The following is a 10,104-nucleotide window of genomic DNA, read 5'->3' as shown; positions in this document are numbered from 1 at the left end:
TCTCCTTGAAGGCTGTTGTGGACGCCGAAACCTGAGGGGATTGTACTCGTGTATGTTCTTCATTGTATATGAAAGATGGGGGTTATATTTAATTGGAGTTGCCACTAGCCAATTACTCCGTTTCCTCAGTCGGCTAAATCTTGTAAAAATGTTAGGAGTGAGAACCTTAAATATTTCAACCCTAAAAATACTCTTTGATCTATGACTAAATATTTCAGGTAAGAGACTAATGCGGACATCAGTGGCGCACACTTTAGAGTGTACCAGAGGAGGAGGCATCATTGACAGAGTACTAGAGTAGAAGAGTTGATGTGGATGGATGATGGGTCCATTGGACCCACTTTTTGATGCACTACGAGTACAGGAGCGACATGACCGTACCCCGACCATAAATTCACGGGTCGGATTTCACACCCTACCACACGAGTGTTCACCCCAACCATATATCCATGTGTCAGATTTCACACCCTACCACATGGTTGTTTTAGTTCTAGACTTTTTTTGTTCTTTTTCTTGTTTCAGGGGTTTTATTGTAACCTTCTTTATTTTTCGTCTTTTTGTTATTTTTCTTGTTTACAGGATTTTAGTATGTTTTTAATTTTTGCATAGTTTATATATACGTTGTGAGAAACTCTATTTTCGTTATTATTGAATGAATAAAAATTCATCTTTTTTCTTCCTCTTTATTCAAGAGATTAGGATTTCAGGATTGACCCTTAGGTGTTGCGGATCTACTCCAATTTCAGGTTTTCTTCTTTATAAGATCATTGGACTGCAGGAAAAGATAAGAATTATCCTCCTTTTCTTTTGATGACCAAATGACCTATACCTTCTTCATCTTGAACCCTTCATCCTTCACCCATTTCGTTCCTCTCTAGATATCCCCTTTCTAATTCGAATGGAAAAGATGTATGATTAATCAGTAGAATTAGATCCAAGCTAACCGTTGACTGACTTATGCTATATCTGGGATATCCTCATATCCTTAAGTCCTCATTTTTTACTGTTTACGTGATCTTATGTTAATGGGCATGATCCTGACGGAATAACCTTATCTTTATGTTGATATTTACCTAATCCCTTTGATTTGAAACAGTTAGTTAATTGGTGTATTTATTTGAATATTCTTTAACCTGATTATACATGCATTTAGGGTTAGGTCATCACATGTCCCTGTATTAGAGACCATGGTTACAGAGAGTAAATGTGTTAGGCACAAACTCTGCCCATACATATGTATGGTCTCTACTTCATAGGATCTGACTAACTATTGAAGATTAGGATGAGCTCTTATACACTAGTGATGCAAAGTGCAAATGGTGTCGTGTTATATACAACACCTATGACAACTTGTAGCTCGGGTTAGATAAATCCACCTTGACTCTCCTACTTGCTAAAGTGATAATTAACCGATCAAATTTTTGATGGGCAGGATCCGACCATCTCGACATGTCATAGAGAATGCGTTTGAAGATAGGGTGCATAGGGCTATGTACGTATGCATGCAGGACTACATAAGCGGAGTTATGTGATATTGTGTGTGCGATGCAGTGTCTGATGTAGGGCTTATGACAAGTTGTTGCTTAGGCTGGATAAATCCGTATTGACTCTCCCACTTGCCAAAGTAATAACTAATTGACCAGAGTTTTTGGTACGCATGATCCAATTATATTGGCAAGACAGAGAGCATATGCTTGAGTCAATTAGGTGCACAATGCCATGCAATGCAATGTGGATAAATGAGATGAGCGGGGGGTTAAAAAAGGAATACATGCTGCACAATGCTAATGTAGGAATAAACAAAGTTGTTTGAAAGTTTGACGGTAGGATGGATGCGAGTGTTGCAAGGATTGATTCAAGTGGCTTAAATCAGTTTTAGGTTGCTTAGGATGCTAGGAATTTGGTTGGATTAGGCTAGACTTGGGTTGAACTCTTTCTTTCAATCTTCAGTTCTTCTTGGTGGAGGGAGGGGATGGTTGAGATGGTGTTGTGGATGTACTGGATGCTTGGGTGTTTCTTGATGCTTGAAATGAGAAGGGGAGGGTGCCATTTATAACTCCCAAACCAAATTTTCTTGTAGTTTCTGGGAAGTTCAAGGTTGAATGGCTGAGATTCCAAATTGCCATGTGGCATGATCCTAATGATTAGATTGGTTGTAAAATGGTGATTTTGGATTGAAGGGAGGGGCATCGAGGTCCTTTTGTACCCCCGATATGCTTACCCATCGGAGAAGGAGAACTACACATGCGTTGGATACCCTTCTACCAAGACAGGGGGCTGCCATGTGGCAGGAGACACCTTGAGCATCGTCTAGGCCACGGGTTTCCCCCTGTTTTGACATGGGGTCTCCCACAAGCATGTGGGAGCTCTGGTTCTTCTAGGGCTAATTTGGTGGAGTTGCTCCAAACCTTTGATGGGCTTTTGGGTTTGGGCTTGGACTTGGTTTGACCTTGGGTTGGTTTTGGGTTTGGTTTGACTAGGTAAGTTGACTGAGTGGACTAGGTTTGACCGGGTTGGGTTTAATTGGGCTTCAGTTGGGCTTGACTAGGCTCGATTGGGTTGAGTTTGACTTAATTTTGGCTATGTTTGACTAGGTTAGGGTTTAGATTTAGGTTTAAGGTTTGGTCTAGGGTTTTAAGATTTAAGGTATAGGGTTTGATTTATGGTTATAGGGTTTAGGGTTTAGGTTAAGGTTTTAGGTTCCAGGGTCTAGGGTTTAGGATTAGAAGGAGTTTGACTGGGTGAGTTGGATGGGTTTGACTGGGTTGAACTAATTGAGTCCAATCTGATCAACTTATCAGCTTGGGGTAGGGTGTTTACAGCTACTTAAAAACTCATCTCACACTGCCCATGGATGATTCCATGTTGGCCTTGACCGTTGGTGTGAATTACGTCAAAATGACTTCATACTTGTCATGGTTTATGCAATAAATGGTCCTACACTAACATATTAGTGAACATGGATACTCCATGTTGACCAAGAGGTGTATGCACGGATCAAACTTAATAAAATTTGGTTGCCAACACATACATTACTAGTACCTATGTATTATATAGCACACACCATGGCAACAAGTCCAACTAGGCCAAGTTAGTTGGGTTATTCATCATTGGCCTGGGACCAACTCAACCCTAACACCTGACTTAGATTTCAAGCTTGAGCCTAGCCGTCAGGACCCTCAACATAGGTGACCTAGCCCTTTAGGGCCATGGCTTGGGCTATTAAACTTAGCTTAAGGGCTAAGCTCAGGCTTGAAATCTAGGCCTGGCGTTTGAGTGAGCCAAGCTATTCATCATTGGCCCAAGCTAGCTCAACTTGGACACAAGGCCTACATTTCACTCGAGCTATTCATCGTTGGCCTAGGCCCAGCTCAACTAGGCCACCAAACCTAGATTTCACCCGTGTTATTTATCATTTGGCCCATGCCCAACTCAACCCGGACACCAAACCTAAATTTCAAGCTTGAGCCTAGTCCTTGGTCCAAGCCTTGGTCCTTCGGTTGGGCCAGGCTGGTTAGCCGAGTCCATTGCCACCCCTACTCATGTGAGATGGCAAGCGTGGCAAATTACGATTCTTGATAGGCAGGCACAAGGAAATTATACATATGACATGCATAATCTCAAATTAAACTAACCAACCTCTGAAGCCTACCCACCATGGCTGACTGAAACGTTTTTTTATGACATCAAGGGTATCCCCACCCCATTTTAAGGCGAGACTAATCTGTGTGGATGCATGCAATCACCCGCAAACTACAAACTAAATGCATCGAGTAATCTTGGTGAGGGGAATCGGACTCACATATGTAAGGGGCAAACCCACGGCGCTAGCCATTCGCCCAAACCCCATGTGGGTATGGCTGACTAAAACATAATCTTTGATTTGTAGATACTTGTTTATTGAAACAAAATCATTAGATATTTTTCATTTTTAATAGTTCATAAATGTTTGCCTATGCAATGGTCAGTTAACCAAATAATTATATTTATTTTATCATGGTACATCAGAGTTGGAACCCATAATTTGAATGGTTTAATTTGAGTAAGAACTAGCATTCCATTTATGGAATTTATAAAATAATTTTTAAGTGCCTGTCTATGATTCATCACACACTGTTAGAGCATCAAAGTACTTATTTTGATTGGTCATGATTGATATTTTGCTGAATTTTAAGCTAATTATTTAATTAATTTCAGTCAATAATAATACATTTAATTTTATAGTAAATTAATATATTAAAGATACACATTTTCTTTTTAGAAAATACAAAAAATACTTTATACTTGTACAACCTTATGAAAATAAATTCACACTTTCTAATTTTGCAGGACACTAGTCTAAATGGAGGACTGTACTGTTGTCTCACCACAAGAAGGACAAAAAGGTGCATCCATCATTCGGGTGGGCAAACATCAATCTTCATTTTTTCGGTGCCGTTTCCATAATTTAAGAAAAGGTTTCGTGACAAATCTAGCCACTATAAGGAGGGATGCGGATTGGGTATGTACTGCCACATACCAAAGCTGGTACATTGTGTGATGGGATTTAATTGAATGGTAGGTCCTCTGAGATATGAGGCCCACACAAAGCCTTTTGAAAGTTATTCAGTCAAGTTGGGGTCTATCTCTGGCAATAGTTTTTTGTCCAATTAAATTCCACCACACCATTAGTACAAGTTGGTATAATACGCGTGATGTGAGGAGATCTTATTGGACAGTAAGCTCTTGTTAGATATGAGTCCTGTGTGAAATATGTTTAAAAATTGTTCATTTAAATATCTACTAAATTACAATTGTCCTATTGTCCAATCATCGCATATTATTCAAGATTAATTAGAATCGTTAATTAAATTGGCTAAAATATTGACAAATCGTAGCACAAGATTCACAGTTAACCTGCCTATCTCATTAATCATACAAGTAATCTCCAAGTGGATGGTAAAAAAGGGGTCGTAATCCAACAAGGGGTGCTTATGTTGGGAAACGGATTGGCTACTCTCCCTGCCACTAGCCTGGTGACTGGTGTCGGTGCTTTGTGGGCCCCACCATGATATATGTGTTTCATCCATTCCGTTCATCCATTTTTCTAGATCATTTAATGCTATGAGATAAAAAATGAGGTATATTAATATACCAATCTCAAGTGGACCACATTACAGGAAACGGTGTTGAATAAACGTCAACCATTAAAAAATTTTTGAAGGCCATAACAGTTTTGGATCAAGATGATTTTTTTTTTTTTTCCCTTAATTTGGGTCTGTATGACCTAATCAATAGATTGGACGTAAAATAAACAGTACAGTGCGCCTTAGGAGGATTTTAATGGTGGATATCCAATCACTATTGTTTTCATGTGGTGTGGTCCACTTGGGATTTATATCCCTCATTTTTGGGATAAAGCCCTAAAATTATCTATAAAAATTGATGAAATACATACATCATGGTGGGGTCCACAAAGCACTGACCATCAGCCACCGGGCTGGTGGCAGGGGGAGTGGCCAATCCGTTTCCCTTATGTTGGGAGGTGTAAAGTCAAGGATCCTTTCATACCACATGCATGCAAGGGATTTTATGAACGTACATGATATGTCCCAAAAATCAAAATAGTACACTCGTTAAATAAGCAACACATGTTGAAATTAGGTGGTTAGACTTCCGTTTTATGGGACCAAGTTATTCTCGTCCATTCCATGTTCACATCATATTCTATGAATATCTTGCTGTATGTTTGGATCTCTCACGTCTTCAATTCTGCCTCATGAAAATCTTGCTGAATCTTTAGTTCCCCCTCAGCTTTGCCAAGGCTGAAAAGGTCTTTTGCCTTGTAATGAGGCCAGTGAGATCTTATAAAAAGTAGAAAAGCTAAAAAATAATTAACTAAAGTTATTGTGTACTTTTGAGTAAAAATATTACTTAAACTAATTATAAACCAAACTTACTTATTTGAAATACGTCACTCATCTCCTATTGTAAGTAGAAAAAGTAACTTCTTTGGTGGTATCCAAATGGCCCTAGAATGCAATCCACTTCCTAAAATTGGCTCATTTTTTAGATCATGTATCCATGTGAGTGGAGAAATTGATGGTAGATTTCTCACCAACATCTTAGTAATCCCCTCATAGCTCCAGGTCATAGGAGCTTTTTGTAGTGGGGTTGTAGATAAGGAGCCTTTTGTTGCAGGGTTGCAGATAACTCGCATCCTTTCCACTTTTTGTAGTAGAGGTTGTAGGTAACTCGCATCCTTTCCCTTAGGGGCGTTTGGCACAAGGTATTATATGGGATTATGTGGGATGGAATTGCATTTGGTACTGTGCCAATTCCAGTCAATGTTGGTAAGAATGAAAAAGCTTAGAATTAGATTAGATGAAATTGCATTGGGTCCGTGCCAATTCCATTCAATGTTAGCAAGTTGTGTAGGTCCTACCATGATGTGTGGGCTATATCCGCACTGTCTACCCATTTTTCGAGATCATTTTATAGCATGAGCCAAAAAATTAGGTAGATCTAAAGCTCAATTGGACCCTACCATAGAAAGCAGCGGGGATTGAATACCTATTGTTGAAAACTTCTTTGGGGCCACATAAGTTTTGGATTTGCCTCATTTTTAGGCCCATGCAATGAAATGAGGTTACAAAACAAATGAACAGTTTGGATATAACACATATGTGTTATTCTCAATAGTTTCAAATGATGGTGGGATATCCATTCAATGTACCACCGTGTTACAAACATAGCATGGAATTAAGCTTATCCCATGATAACAGGGGACAATCTTTGCCACATGCAATAATAATGTTTTTGAAATCCCATCCCACCTAACCCTTCCAAATACCATGCGCGAAACATCCCCTTAGGGCCTGTTTGGGCAAACGGCTTTGGGTGTAATGAGGCGTATGGAATTACCGTGTCAGATGCATTTATTAGCGTCAGTGGATGGTTGGGTGATTTGGGTGTAGACGCCTATCTCGTACCCAGCAAGTGGGCCGTTTGGGTGTTGTGGTATTGCAACCATCCTACCACAAGTATCCGTTTGGGTAACCTTAGAATTGCTTCCACAAACCGTTAGTACCACTGACATAATAAGAGATCAACACCGAGCTCTGGGTGCTCTTGCCATCGAAAAGTTCGATGGGCAAGCTTCCATGGAGCTTGTTACTCCTCAGATTGATGTGTCTGAGGTTAGAAAGAGACCCAAGAGCATAAGGAAGAAAACCCAATAGCCATTTTTGGGGAATGCTGATAGAAATTACCTTGAAATCCTTGCATGTTATTACATTCCATAAACATGGATTCTTGTCAGAAAAATTCCAATTGCTTAAGGAAGCATTTGCGTCTTCTTGGATTGATGTCTTGAATGAGAGAAAAGCCAAGCCTTCCTGATTCAAGCAGAGTGTAGGAGGGTTGGAGATGGAGAAGAGAAAAACCATTCAAAAGAGGGAGATAAAAATCATGGGTGAGAAAAACTAGGAGGGTTGGATGAGATCGTTACGGAGAAATGCAAGAAACCCAACTGAGGGAGGAGTGTTTGGATGGAATCTCTGCTCAATTCTTTGGTGGAATTCTTGTGCGGAATGCATGTGAGTGATTTTAACCACATCAGAGAGTGGTTGTGGTTGGTTTTGTGAAGAAGGTAGAATAATAGATACATGAATCTAAGGAGGGATTTCGCAATCCCTCCATATCTCCCTCATATACAGCAAAGGACGGACGACTTCATGCAGAAGACGCCGCCCAAACAAGAAGAGGGGTAGGGTAGGAGGGATTTGACAATCCTATCCCACCTAATCCCCTTTAATACGCCGAAAGCTGTTTGCCCAAACAGGCCCTTAGGGGATTGGGTACTACCTCACCAAGACCTGACTAGAGACAGTACGGGGTCTAATGTGTTGTATATGTTTTATTCACGAAGTCCATCCATTTCGATATATTATTTTAGGCGTGAGCAGAAAAAGAGGTAAATTGAAGGCTCAAGTAAACCACGACACAATAGGATATGGGGATTGAAAGCGTATCGCTGAAAACTTCATAGGCCACATAAGTTTTGGATCAAGATAATATTTATGTTTTCCCTTTACATAGGTCTATATGACCTTTTGAACAGATTAAACGGAAAATAAATATCATGGTGGACCTAGAAGTTTTCAACGGAAAGAGTTCAATCCCAACTGCATCCTGTGGTGTAGTCTATTTGAGCCTTCAATCTGCCTCCATTATGGGCTCATGTCCTAAAATGATGTGTCAAAATATATGGATGGTGTGGATAAAACATATACGTCCCATAAAACCCCTAGATGACCGTCCATCTCTAATTAGGTCCAAGTGGAGGTAGTAACCAATCCAACCCACTCCTGGTGGGGGTAGTACCCTTTCCAGCCATCCTTTGTCCATGATAAGTCCCAAGATAAGTATCCATATATCTAAACCAAAACCATTGACAGATAAATGTCTTTAAACCGTCTATTCTTTCTATACGCCCGCGGCTCGCTTGTTAATGATCTGGGCCATCATTGACCTGGGCTTATATTTCAAGACCGGGACAAATCCTCGAACCAAAGTTCAAGGGCTAAGCCCTTCAAGGTCGGCCAGCCAGCCCGGTCCATTGCCGCCTATAACCGCAATCCAACTGCATAGGGTAGAATTAGAGTCAATCGGCAAAACTGAGATTGTCCAATCACAACATTTTTGTGCTATGGTCCACCATGCCGACGGTGGAGATGGTAAGGACGGAAAGAGTAGAAAATGCTTTGGCTTGGTAGCGTGCAGAATACTCTCCTTTTGTTTACCGTTGGACCGACGCTTTTCCTTTCACAGCCCTCTCACGGCACAAACCAATATTCAAATGAAAGGGAAAAAGGATTTCGAAGACGACAAGACTGTAGTGTGTATTTTCCACCGTTTTACATTTGGAAAAACTAAAAGAACTACGTATGTCTTCCCTCACCGTAAACGTGGCAAACGCGTTGACTTACAAGAATTTGGATGTGGCTTGGGTGGATCCGGGTATCCACCAAGGTGGGTGGATCGCTTACCGTGGGGCCTATCGTGATGCATGTGTCTTATATCTATGTCTTCTATCCTTTTGGCAAGCTTATTTTAGGACATAAGCCCTTTTGTTAACATATGTATTAAATCTGCAAAGTTTAACTAGTTTAGGAAAAGTTCGACTTGAAGTCCAGTAAAGAATTTCCGAGGTCTTCGATTAGTCGAAGTACTGGTTCGACCAGTCATGTATAGACTGCGTAAATTTGAGGCGATTTCTGTACTATTCCAAAGTCGGCACGTAAGTGGGGTTTCCTAAATTATAAATAGGAATCATTAAGGCTATTCTAATGTATTCTAAGGCTTTTAAAATGTATTATAAAGCTTTCTAAAGTTATTCTAGGGGTTTTTAGAATGTGTTATAGGTTTCAAAGAGTATAGAAAGGGTGAGATTCAAACTTGTTTGAATCGGATAAGTCTTCTTTCTTTGTAATTTATGCTTTCATTGTGGATTTATGTCACTTCATGCCGTGATTTTTTTCGAAAAGGTTTTCCACATTAAATCTTTGTGTTCTCTTATATGTGCTTGATGCTCTTGGATTGCTATCCTAGATCCATATTTGCGTGATTTCACAGACCAAATCCCAACAAGCCTAAAAATGAATTAGATATAAATCTCAGGTGGACCACAACACAAGAAATATAGGTAATTGAACCTTCACTGTTTTAAAAAAAAAAAACATTGTACGGACTAGAAAAGGTTTTTGATAAAGCTGATATTTGTGTGATCCTTTTCACGAAGTTATGTGTGACCTTATCAACTAGTTGTGTGGAAAATAAACATTACAATGACCCTAGTAAGTTTTTAATGATGGGCATTCAATCACCACTTTCAGGTTGTGTAATCCATGTACTTCGTTTTGGGCTCATGGATTAAAATGAAACGGAAAAAATAGATAGACGGCGCGATAGAAGACAAATACATTATGGTGTCCTCACATCCGGAATCCACCATTGAAATATTTATATGCCTACATGAGAGGAAACAAGGGGGATTTAGAACACCATTGAAATATTTATATGGCCATGAAAGTTTTGCATTGGTCTAAGTTTTTAGTGTTTTCA

The sequence above is a fragment of the Magnolia sinica genome, chromosome 2 (genome assembly GCF_029962835.1).
Source record: "Magnolia sinica isolate HGM2019 chromosome 2, MsV1, whole genome shotgun sequence".
In the NCBI taxonomy this organism is placed as follows: Eukaryota; Viridiplantae; Streptophyta; class Magnoliopsida; order Magnoliales; family Magnoliaceae; genus Magnolia; species Magnolia sinica.
Note: the sequence above shows the minus strand (reverse complement) of the source record.